Source organism: Stegodyphus dumicola, chromosome 6, assembly GCF_044657685.1.
Source record: "Stegodyphus dumicola isolate Sdum_Otavi_A_Nest chromosome 6, ASM4465768v1".
NCBI lineage: Eukaryota > Metazoa > Arthropoda > Arachnida > Araneae > Eresidae > Stegodyphus > Stegodyphus dumicola.
This window is the reverse complement of record NC_140773.1, coordinates 217539408-217551723: the sequence shown is the minus strand read 5'-3', so window position 1 is coordinate 217551723 and position 12316 is coordinate 217539408.

Sequence of the window (12316 nt, the reverse complement as noted above, 5' to 3'; positions counted from 1 at the left end):
TTTTTTTTTTTTTTTTCAGCCAGAGAAATTTTTCCGCACTCGACTGGATGAATAAAACATCCCCGTTTCTTTAAAAATGGGATCACTGTTAACTATTTCAGCATTCGACGTTTCGCGTTTAATAATAACTGCCGGGTGTTCAAGAATGCAGATGCACCTACTAGATTTTCTACAGAGAAGCTTGACTGGATGGAGAGTGGATGACTTTTTCCAAGATTCCCGACTTTGGACCGTCAAGAGTTAAAGGATCTTTTTGTTTTTTTTTCTTTTAAGAAAATTTATGGATAGATTCATTTCTTTTTGAATGGACCTAGAAAAATAGGACAAAGTTCTTTTCCAAGATTGGATGAGAGAGGGACCCAAAAAAAATGGGTCTCGGAAAGAATCGAATGCATTTGCACTCATTCCTTCCAAGACCCATTTTTTTTGGTCTCCTGATTCGTCTCTCTCTCTCTCTCTTCTCAATCCATTTCCATAAATATAGGGAAAGCGGAGAACCTTTCTCTACTTATTTCTAAAAATCTTTTCTTTATTTTTTTCTCCTGAGTTTAAGTATATATCAATTCAAATACTTTTGAGAACGGTCATCCCAATTCTCTGTCGTCTTTTCGGTTTCATCGTCCCAACACTCAGTGGACATAGTCTCAGTAGATTTTGGAGCATGGGTCGTCCGTTCATTGTCCCAACATTCAGTGGACATAGTCTCAGTAGATTTTGGAGCATGAGTCGTCTGCTCATTGTCCCAACACTCAGTGGACATAGTGTTAGTGGATTTTGGAGCATGAGTCGTCCGTTCATCGTCCCAACACTCAGTGGATTTTGTCTTTGGATCCTCTGAAGATATTTTGGGGGTCTCATGAGATTCTTTGGAAGGTTCGTCCCAACAGGCTGCTGGATCGTAATGGGGAATATTTTCAGGTATGTCTCCCCAACCCTTCGTCTTCCTCGAGTTATTGGAGGAAGTTGACGACAAAGAAGAAGTAGAAGAGCCCATCAAGTTTAAAGGCGTATGCTCATCCGGATGTTCCATCACTTGGAAACAGGACAGATTATCCCATTTCTGGATGAGGTTATCGTACGCTTTTGGGGACGGATCCTTCTCTAACTGATCGTAGGCCTTATCAAAAGCTTGGAGAGAATTGTCTGCTTCCTCCTGAATCCTCTCCTTTCTCCGTTCCGTCTGGATAGACGTGATTGATATGAAAATCTCCTTCCATAATATGCCATCGATAGTTGCGCACTTTGTTTTCGGCACAATGGAAATATTTCCTCCTTTGATGATGTCGGGCACATTTTTCCCGATACTGCCAAATGATTCCATCTGGCACATAAATTTCCGTCACGGGTTTTTGATAATCCAAGGCTTTAGCAAAGAATTTAGCTTTCTGGCATCCCACCACATAAATCGTGGAGAAGCTGTGAGTGAGCGATTGGAGAATGCGTCCTAAATGGTTGTAGGGAATATGACCCTCGTTCCAACGAAGTCCGTGCCGGTTTCTCGTCAGCCAGGCATTCGTCTTTTGGTTTTTGTCACTCAGTTGGTGGAAGGGGTGAGGAGGAGCAAACGTCAACGATCCCACGGTCAAAAAATCTTTTGTCGCATAGCCCAATTCTTTTAAAACGTAGGTAAATTCACCCTTCTTGTGGTTGTAGGACTGGAAACCCTCTAGATCGAGCACGATAAAGTTTTCTGAACACGCCATGGCGATGAATACGGTAATGTCTTCCACAAACAGGAGCAAAAAAAAGAGTCGAAAAGGTATATATGTATAACAGGGAAGATCTAGAAAGGAAAAAAAAACAATAAAATGTTTTAGAGTCGTCGTCTTGAAAGAGACATTTTTCTTTTCAAAGGGTTAAGAAGAGAGTTCTTTTAAAATGAAGTTATGATTATTATGATTATTAAAAAAAACAAAGAATCAAATCGATTTTATAGATAACCATATTCATAGGACCAAAGAGACTTACCAGCTCAGTTCACGTCTTCTTCTGTTCTCTGAAGAAATCTCGCGGAGGATACACACTTTTATACTCGCGCGACATCTGTCGGGATCGCGACCCCATCTAAATGTCAGGGTCATTCCAACCTCTTAAAAGGATCGGGATGAAAGAAACACTTTGATAAAAAATATATTTATGAAAAGATATCTGCGGGTCGTGAGAACATTTTCTCTCCCCACCTCCCGCCTATTTCAAAAAAAAAAATAAAAAGTCTTTCTTGGATCGCGTCAAGATTACAAAACAACTCACAGGACTTGTTTATCTCGATCTCGTCAGGATCACCGTTTCACATAAGAAGATGGATGGACCCTGAACTTTAGACATAATAAAAATTAACTCTACCCGCCTTTTGTCTGGGAATAGGGTCTCACCGTTTCTAAAAATAGACCAGATCCCATTCTTGGAATTCTATTCTTTAGCAAAGGAGGAGTGATGGTCTATTTTTAGAAAGTGTGAGACAACATTCCCAGACAAAAGGGGGGTAGAGTTAATTTTTATCATGTCTTTTTTTTTTTTAAGGCTGAAAATTTTTCTGAGAGAGCTGAGAAAGATTTTTCCTCCCAATCTTTTTTCGACGATGAAAAGGGAAAAATTACTGATCCGATCTCCCTGCGCTTTAGGGAAAAAAAACAAAAAAATACTTATGAAATATTCATGTGTTGAAATTGGCTATTCAAATAAGTGACATTTTGTTTCTCATTGGAACTGTTCAACGGCGAGTCCACTCGTCTTATTCTTTGGGGTAGGGGATGAAAGTACAGCGGTTTGTTAAAATCGATGATAATTTCCTCTTTAGTCGGCGGATCTATCCCGTCTTAACTCTTCTAATCTCTTTGAAAGTCTTTCCACTTGCTCTGCTAAGGTTTCCTCGGTACTCATGATCTCTCTTAGTTTAGGGAAGTCTTGACGTATTGGCTAGAGAACAGAGGGTCTTTTTCTCTCTATACATATATCATGTGGGAGAGTGTGATTTATAAATCCTTGTGAAATCTTTCTACGTCTTGTGTAATTTGGAAGATTCGTCTTGTGTAACTTGGAAAATTCTTCTTCTTCTCGTCGATTGGGGTGGAGTTAAGGAAAAGAAATGGGATTGGAAAGAAATCAACATATTACAAAAAAAAGGAACTTTTTTTTATTTTTTTCTCTAGGGATTTACATACCATTTCATTCATGAACATTCAAGGGTTCTCTCCAAGACCAAATTTTAGAAGAGGACCACAAAGAGTACACTTGAGGATCCTCTTTCAGGTCTAGGTGAGATAAGGGTTGAGACCAATATTCTTGGGTCTCTAAAGCATCCCAACTTAGACATTTATTATTATTATTATTAGAAAGTTCATCCTCCTCCTCCTCATCGTCGCACGAGTTCTCCTGGGGAGATTCTTCCGCCTCCTCTTCGTCTTCGACAGCTTTGCTTTCGGAGGGGTAACAATGTAATTTCCGGAAAACGTAACTACCCTCCATCAAATGATATCGAAAATTTCTCACCTTGTTCTCGGCACAATGAATCATGTTTTGGAAATATTGGTGTCGCGTGCATTTCGACTTGTTCCGCCACTCGGTTTTCCCTGGGATGTAAAACTCGTAAACGGATCGCTGGCAGAGCTTGCTGAAAAATTCGGCTTTATCGTATCCATTGACGTAGATCACCTCCACATTTTCGGTCAGCATTTTCAGGATTGTAGGAAGATGCTCGTAGGAAAGACGACCCTCGGTCCATTGCAGGCAGTGTCGGTTATTTGTAGTCTGGTTGACCACAGCTTGATTGCGGGACGATAAGTCATCGTAATGGACAGGAGGGAGAAAAATCATGGATCCGCATAAGGTTAAATCGCAAGTGATGTAGCCCAGTTCTTTCAAGATGAAACATATATCTCCCGTCTTTGGATCATAACAATGAAAGTATTCCATGTCCAGAACAATGTAGGAATCTTTGAGAGGTTTGGCACTCAAAATGTCCATCTTCTTCAATTGAGGAAAAAAAGAAAACAAAATTCTCTCTCTCTCTCTCTCTCTCGCTGTGTATCCTGAAGGAAAAAATGGATAGCGTTCTCTCGCCGTCTCCTCTTTTATAGAGAGAGAGAGAGAGAAGGTTGCACGTGACAGGTCGTATGAATTCTGGGAAAGGTCACATTCGTATATATATTTGTTTTTTGAATAATATCGTGCGTATCTCAATACACATCCATCATAATAATAATAATAATAATAATAAAGGTCACCTTGGAAAGAAAAAGAAATAAAAAACATGGAACTCGTGCTCGACTTTGAAGGTTTCTACGATTCTCAAGGAGCCTTTATTGTGAAAGAATTCGCTTACGTCACATTGGACGGTACTTCTCGAGGGGTATTTGTTTTTAAACCCCCGTTTCCATGGCAAATGCTCACCGAAAAAGAAAAACGAACCGCTGTGTGGGCGAGTGATTATTATCACGGCTTGTCGTGGTACGAAGGACAAATTCCATACAGTTATTTTCCATGGGTGTTAACGATGTTGACGGAACCTTTTTCCATGATTTGGGTGCGAGGAGAAATGAAACGGCGGTTTTTAGAGAAATGGTTGCAAAGATCCATTTATTGCATTTCGGGATCGACGCAAGATATTCTCAAATACAATGGGATCGAACACATGAATTGTCCTAACCATACAAAAGGTTTTCTCCATTGCGCTCTACAAAAAGCGGTTCGGTATCATTATTATTTAAAGACACAGAGAAGAAATTCGCAAGGTCGATCCTGCACAATTCAATCTTGACAGTACTCATTAAAAAAAATACATATATCACGTTACTTCAACAGCACAGATGGTTCTGAAGCGAAACTTGGAATTTTGAAATAATAGATCAGGGAAAAATCATTTTTAAAAAAAATGGTAAAGTCTCGAATCGGCTGGGAGAAAAAATTTCTCAGAGCTGAGATAAAAATTCTCTAATGAAAAAAAAAAAAAACTTTTGGTTAATTTTTATCATGTCTTAGACATGATAAAAATTAATGACCCTCTCTTTTTGTCTGGGAAGGATGTCTCACCCTTTATAAAAATAGACCATGACTCATCCTTTCTCTAATGGCAATCATTCCATGAATGAATCACGATTTGTTTTTCAAAAGAGTGAGACAACATTCCCAGACGAAAAGGGAAGGGGGTCGTTAATTTTTATCATGTCTAAGACATGATAAAAATTAACAAAAAGTTTTTTTTTTTTTTGAGTTGAAAAATTTTTCTCAGCTCTGAAAATTTTTTTTCCAGCCGACTCGAGACTTTACCATTTATATTTACGAATAGTCTTTGGATTATTTATTTATTTTCTTTTAAAAAGAAAAATTCTGAGCTAGACCTATCTATTGGCTTAACATTCTGATCATAGAAACAGTCTACAATCTCATTTTTTTTTCGAGGCTAATGCACGGGTTCTCCAATCGAAAGGGTTACTATAAAGGGATTGGTTTGAATGCATTTATCTGCAAATGTTGTAGGATTCTGTTGTTGAGAAGGGGGTATATTATTATTATTATGATGATGATGATGATTGTGGCAGATTCGTTTTCTACATGGAAGTCTAATCTCCTCCGAAGACCTTTTCTGGGGATCGTCGATAGATGGTTTTTCAATAGGAATCGTTTCCCTCGGATCCTCAAGAGATAGAGGGGGGTCCTGTCTTGAGACATGGAGCGGTCTCTCCTCCTCCTCGAGAAGTCTTGAGAAAGGGAGAGGATTTTCCGTTCCCTTATTCTCGAGGGGTCTTGACAAATTGTGAGGTCCCTCCTCTTCGAAAGAGAGAGAAGTTTTGGTTCCCTTATCCTCGAGGGGTTTTGACAAATCGAGAGGTCCCTCATTTTCGAGGGGTCTTGATAAATGGAGAGGTTTTTCATCTTCGAGGGGGTTTGATAAAGGAAGAGGTCCCTCCTTCTCGAGGGGTCTTGAGAAAGGGAGAGGTTTTTCATCTTCGAGGAGGTTTGACAATGGGAGAGATCTCTCCTTCTCGAGGGGTCTCTCTTCCTCAAGGGGTCTTGAGGAAGGGAGAGGTTTTTCATCCTCGACGGGTTTTGACAAACGGAGAGGAATCTGAACAGGTTTCTCCTGATCCCCATCATTATCGAGGAGGATGAGGATAGGCTTTTGGAAAGGTTTTTTCTTTTTCTTCTGAACAGGCTCCTCTTGATGCTCGGGGAGAGGGATGGGGTAGTTGTTCCACCATTCTATTTTTTCTTGCTCGAGGATTTTTTCAAAAGTCGTGGCCTCTTTAAGATGAGACGAAGGAGGAGAGTCCTCGAGAAGAATATAATAGGTATTCTTGCCAGTCTTCTCGATCGAGAGAGGTTCGTGCAAACATTTGTGCAACCGTTCACTAAAATGAACGAGAATCCCTTTTGTTTTCTCAAGACGATCCATAATCCTATTCATTTGCGAGACGGTTAGAAAGTGGGACGTGTAAAAATATTTGGCTCGTTTCATTAACAAAATTTGTGCATGCAAAGGTGGAATGTCACGAGCCATCAACACGTTTTCGTCGGATAAAAATTCGTCCCGCATCTTTTGATAACTCCCCACGGTATGATAACCCGCACATTTTGAAAATCGGAGGCTTTCAAGTAAACGACTCCTTGGATGATATAAAAGGAAAGATCAACATATTTATATTTGAAAGGAATACACGTAGTGAGCTGGGGATGCCTCCTCATGATCCACTTGGACAAAAATACGACTTTGGGGCTCTCCCCTTTTATTTATAGAGAGAAAGAGAGTGTGACCTTCCCTTCCCTCCTCCTCCTCTCTCCCTGCTTCCTCTATGTCTGGACGTCCTTGGATTGGAAAGGGTGACTTTGAAAAAAAAGGTCATGGTTGGATAATTTTTTGTTTATTAAATTATTACTTTCACTTCCTCATTCCCACACACATTCATCTTTTAAGAAAAGAAAAAGAGGTCATGGAGATAAGATTTCTTGGAAAGAAGAGAGAGAGAGAAACAAAAAAAACAAATAAAACGGACGTCATAGAGCCTCTATATGTGTCTGTGTGTGTCTATATAGATATATAAAAAGGCGAGAGTACTGGGCGAGATCATTTCTTTTCCATTGGGAGCCATGTCGCTATTAGACGTTTTTCCAACTCAACGGATTTCGAACGGGGAGGATTTGAAGAGGCTAAAGCAAATCTCCAACTTGAAAATTTTTTTGGCGTGTCATTGTGCGACATTTATTCCGCATTTACCACCTCATCAAGCGATCGTTTCTTTCAACCAAGATGTCGAATCCTCCAACCTGCTCGTTCAGAATATATACAGAAATTTATTCGAATCGCAACAAACGAAAGAGGAATCTCCCTTCTCTTGGAATCGGATGGATCGAGCTTTGAGACGGCCCATTCAAACAGACCGGCGATATACGGATCCGCGCACGAGTTTTCGGTGGAAGAATATTTTTCTCACGAAACGATATTTTACGTTTGGAGTGAGAACGACGGCTGAGGATGAAGTTCATATTGTTCAGACCACAGCCGCTCCTCTCGCCTATTATGAATCATCGTCCCCCAATATGAAGGAAAGAAGTTTTAAAGTCAGCGACAGGATGAAATATAAGAAATATATTCTAACACCTTTTCAAAACTATGTCGTTCCCCCGAAAACGCAATATCTCATCGTCACAACCCAGAAGAGTCTCTTTTTCGTCGATCGGTGCTCGTACTCGCTTTGGAAACAATTGAAAGAGGAGATTTCTTTCCAATCGCCGATGATGTTTCAAGAAAAAGAAGAAAACCCTCCGCCACCTTTACCCAACCCTTCCTTAGATGATAAGAGGAGCTGGACCAAACCGTTATTTCCCGAAACAAAATCGACCCGGCAACGGAATGAAATTGAAGTCATCACAATTGAAGATGAGGAGGAAGAAAAAAAATTACCTCTTAAAAAACGGTCGACTTACCGGAACCTACCTGGCGTGCAAGATCCGTTTCAGAACCCAGAAGCTTCTTCTTCTTCTTCTTCCCCGACTTGTTCAAACAGGCAACCTCTTTTGGACTCCTCACAGACAGAACCTCTTCCAATATCCTCTTCTTCTTCTTCTTCTTCTTCTCCTCCAACCTGTCCCGACATCGTAGAGGTAGAATGTCAGACGGGTCCACAAGCTTCAAAAAGTCCCGACATCGTAGAGGTAGAATGTCAGCCGGTTCCACAAGTTCCAACGGGTGCAGAAATCATGGAGGTAGAATCACAGCCGGGTTCACAAGTTCCAACGGGTCCAGAAATCATGGAGGTAGAATTTCAGCCGGGTAAACAAGTTCCAATGGGTCCAGAAATCATGGAGGTAGAATCGCAGCCGGGTCCAGACATCCTAGATCCCTCCACTCATCCCAAAGAGACTCCAAGTGTTTCAAGACAGCCTTGTGAGGATCCAGCGCTTCCCGTATGGAATGATTATATGGACTTACAAAATTTGGTGCAACAGGAAGGAGAAGAAAATAATCATACGGATGGGTGGGTCAAAGACTGTTTAGATCATTTAACCTCGAATGAAATTGAACTGTTATGGATATGCATTTCTGAAATCACATCGGAAATGGGATAAAAACCAAAACAAAAAAAAACTTTTTTAATAACAAATTGGAGGAGGGTCATGATGTCAATTTAAAAAAAATATTATATAGAGTCCAATCTTGGTGGTTCACTTCAGTTTTCCAGCATGAGGTGATCCACGTTTCCCGAAATATGGATCCCATTCCAAGAGAGATTGTGTAGAGCCTTCACTTCAGTTCTTTTTTTTTCCTACCAAGAGGAGAGGGTCCCCAAAGGGCTACCCATGTCCAAAGAGAGAAAGTGTAAAACGTTCATTTCAGTTTTTGTTTTCCAAGTTTAGGGGAGGGAGGTCTCAAAATGACACCCCCCATTTTCAAAGAGAGATGGTGTAGAGCGTTCATTTCTGTTTTTTTCCAAAGTTAGGGAGTTTTCAAATGACTACCCATTTCAGACAAAGAGAGAAAGAGAGAGAGAAGGTGTAGAGCGTTCATTTCAGTTTTCCAAGGTTAGGATGGTGGTGGAGAATCCTCCAAAATGGCTACTCATGTCAAAGAGAGAGAGAGAGAGAGAAAAGGCGTAGAGCGTTCATTTCAGTTTTCCAACATTAGAAGGTCCCAAAATACCTTCTGAATTCAAAGAGAGATTGTGTAGAGCGTACATTTCCAGTTCTCCAAGATCAGAAGAAGAGGGTCCGCTTTTCCCAAAAGGGCTTTCCGCATTCAGAGACAGCGAAATGCAGACTTCAGTTTTCTCCCTCCCCAAGAATAGAGGGTCCCAAAATGGCTTTCCATTTCAAAGAGAGAGGGAGAGGCGTTCATTTCCATTCTCCAAGATAGGGTCGTCTGCTTTTTTCCAAAAATGGCTTCCCAATTCAAAGAGAGAGAGAGAGTGAAAGGGTGTGTAGAGCGGTCATGTTCATTCTCCAAGATAGGGTCGTCAGCTTTTTCTCAAAATGGCATCTCCCCATTCAAAAAGAGATCGTAACCAATTTTTTCCAGTTTTTTCCAAGATGGGGGGGGGAGAAGAAAACCTAGGATGGAATAACACGACACACAGAGAGAAAGAGGGGAAAAAAACGCCATCTTGTCATTTTCTGATAGGGTACCGGTGTTCGAATACTTTTGTGACCGACTGTACATGTTAGCCACATCAGGATGGCTTTAATTGTATAAGTCATTTAAAGTTATGCTAAAGTTTCAAAGTTCTGCAATTGTTCTCTTATTTATGCTCACCTTTGATTTAATAAATCGAACAGGTCCTAATTGCAGTCCAGGGTCACAAAACACACAGGTCTACGTGCCCATATTTTAAGGGGTTCTAAACTTAGGACATTCCTTTTTCTAATAGAGAGTAAGAAATGAGACATTGAAGACCTATGAAAGAATACTCTATCTTAATGCTCAATATCGTTACGGAAATACTGAAAAATTATTATTCAGACTATTCTGGATAACGCTGTGTCTCAGTTGTCTTTTGCGTTAGTCACAAATAGTAATAAGATAATCGATAATTAAACTAAACTGTAAAGCGTTCTTTAGATTGATTGACTGAAAGGCAGAAATATGAACACGAATTTTATTAAAGTTTCTAAAATGTAAAAGCTGATACAATACTTGAAGAAAACTGTAAATGTGTGGAACAGTTATTGATGGATAGATCAGTGATTTGAATAGCGAATATTAAGATTTTGATTTAAATTCTGTTATTGATAGGGGAAAACCTTAAAGTTCACCGAAAAATGTTCTCCGAATAGTCCACTGAATTATGATTTTTTTACTCTTTAGAATTTGCCAGTCTCTAAATTTAGGTGAGATTGCAAACAAATTTCATTCCCCTTCTCACTATCCAAGTTATTCAAAAAAAAAAATATCATTTTTCACTAGAACAATGAGACCACATTACACGTCTGAAATTTCAAATAATTACCTGTTTTTTAGACTCCAAATAGTAGCTGTTGGTTATTCGTATGACAAGCTATGACAGTCTTTGAAGTCGGGAACAGATTAAAACTCTTCGGTAGCTTTTTGAGTAGAAAAAGAAGCAACTTATTAGAATAATATGAAAAAGGGCAAAATTTTCGCCAACATTCTGTGGTTGAAAACATTTCTTTAAGTGCAAGTGTACTCCCGCTGGCGTCTGCGCCCATGTGATGTGGTGTTATTGTTACGTCAAACATTTCTTTGAGTGCTCTCAAACCTCCATTACTTCAGCAACACATCTCTGAATGTTGAATTATGCGGAAAGAAAGTTTGTATGTAACAAATGTGATTAATCAAGATGCACATCACATGCATCTGGATTAGAAGAATAAAAATGAAATGGCATGGACGGCAGAATACGCAGGGCAATCAGTAATGTAGGGAGATATTTACACGCTTATTCTTTCCAAAAGTTCCTATCATAGCACGTCAGATAGACATCTGTATGAAGCGTTTATTAATAATGCAGATTTCCCGTTGTAGTATTATAGAAGATTTGATGTGAAATATTTTTACATGTCTAGTTAAGAATAAGATTAACATTAAGTGGACTGTAGATTTCTTTATTAACACTAACACTTTAAAATAAAAGAAATGCTGTCCACATGACGATACAGAGTTTTTAGATGAACATTTCACTTAAAACCACAGTAGCAATAATAAAAAAGACTTAGACACTTAGATATACCGAACTATTGCCTGACGCAACGTTCTCGGTTCATGAAATCACGCCCTGGGGCCCATGACATAGAAAAATCTGGACAAGGATATCATCTCTGATAAGAGATCGGGGAAAAGGAAAAGGGAGAGAGGTACCAAGAGAAAATGGCCTAAGGTATCTGGCAGGTAATAAAACATGGCAAGAATGGAGAAAAATCCGAAAGGATCCAATGACAAATTCAGAAAAGAGATTCAATAAACGCTACTATACAGCAAAGAGATCAATACTACAAAATAACAACACTAATTGAACCCATACAACTTACTTACAACACAACATCACAAGAAAAGGTACAAGCAACTTAAAAAACAACACATTTTGAATCAGATGGAATGGAAGTATGAACAGCCACCGATTGAGGAGCAAAGAGAAGAACTAGTGGTCTCCATCCATGATAGTGTGTGCTGCCAGTGGACGTATATTGCGATCATCAAAGAGAATTTCGTAGTTGAAGACTTGAGAATAGTTCATGAAGTCCCAATGGACTGCTTTTGTGAAGAACTTCTCATTTGTTCTTTTAATATATTCGGTGATGGTCTCAAGCTTGAGATCTCTATGAAGAAGTTCGTTGCGGATAAGTCAGCATCTGTAATAATACATAGAAATTGCTTCTGGACCACTTGGAGTTGATAGAGCTGATTTGGAGAAGCAGTATTCCAGGCGATGCGTAACAAAGAATTGGTCGAATGCAAGTAGTGTAAATATGCCTCTTGCTTCTAAGACTAAGATTAGAAAATTTACCAATGACTGGAAGAATGCACATAATTCCAATGGCTTTATTTTTTATATTCTTAACAAGATTAGTCCAAGTGAGAGTTTGGTTTAAAGTATTTAGCTTTTTTAACTATTGGAACTTGTTCTTGAAAAAGGTAAAGTTTGCTAACATTGGTGCGTTGTTTTAGTTTTACTGAGGATTAACAGTTGGGATTTACTGGCGTGAAATTTTTACTCTCCAGTTGTTGCACCAGTCTTCAACAGTGTACAGATATTCTTGCATTTTATGAATTGCTTGATTAGCTTTGATTGATTTGATAGCTATCGCCATATCATCGGCGTAGCATGCTAGCAGAGAACAATTGTCAAGTCCAAGATGTGTGAAGTCCGAA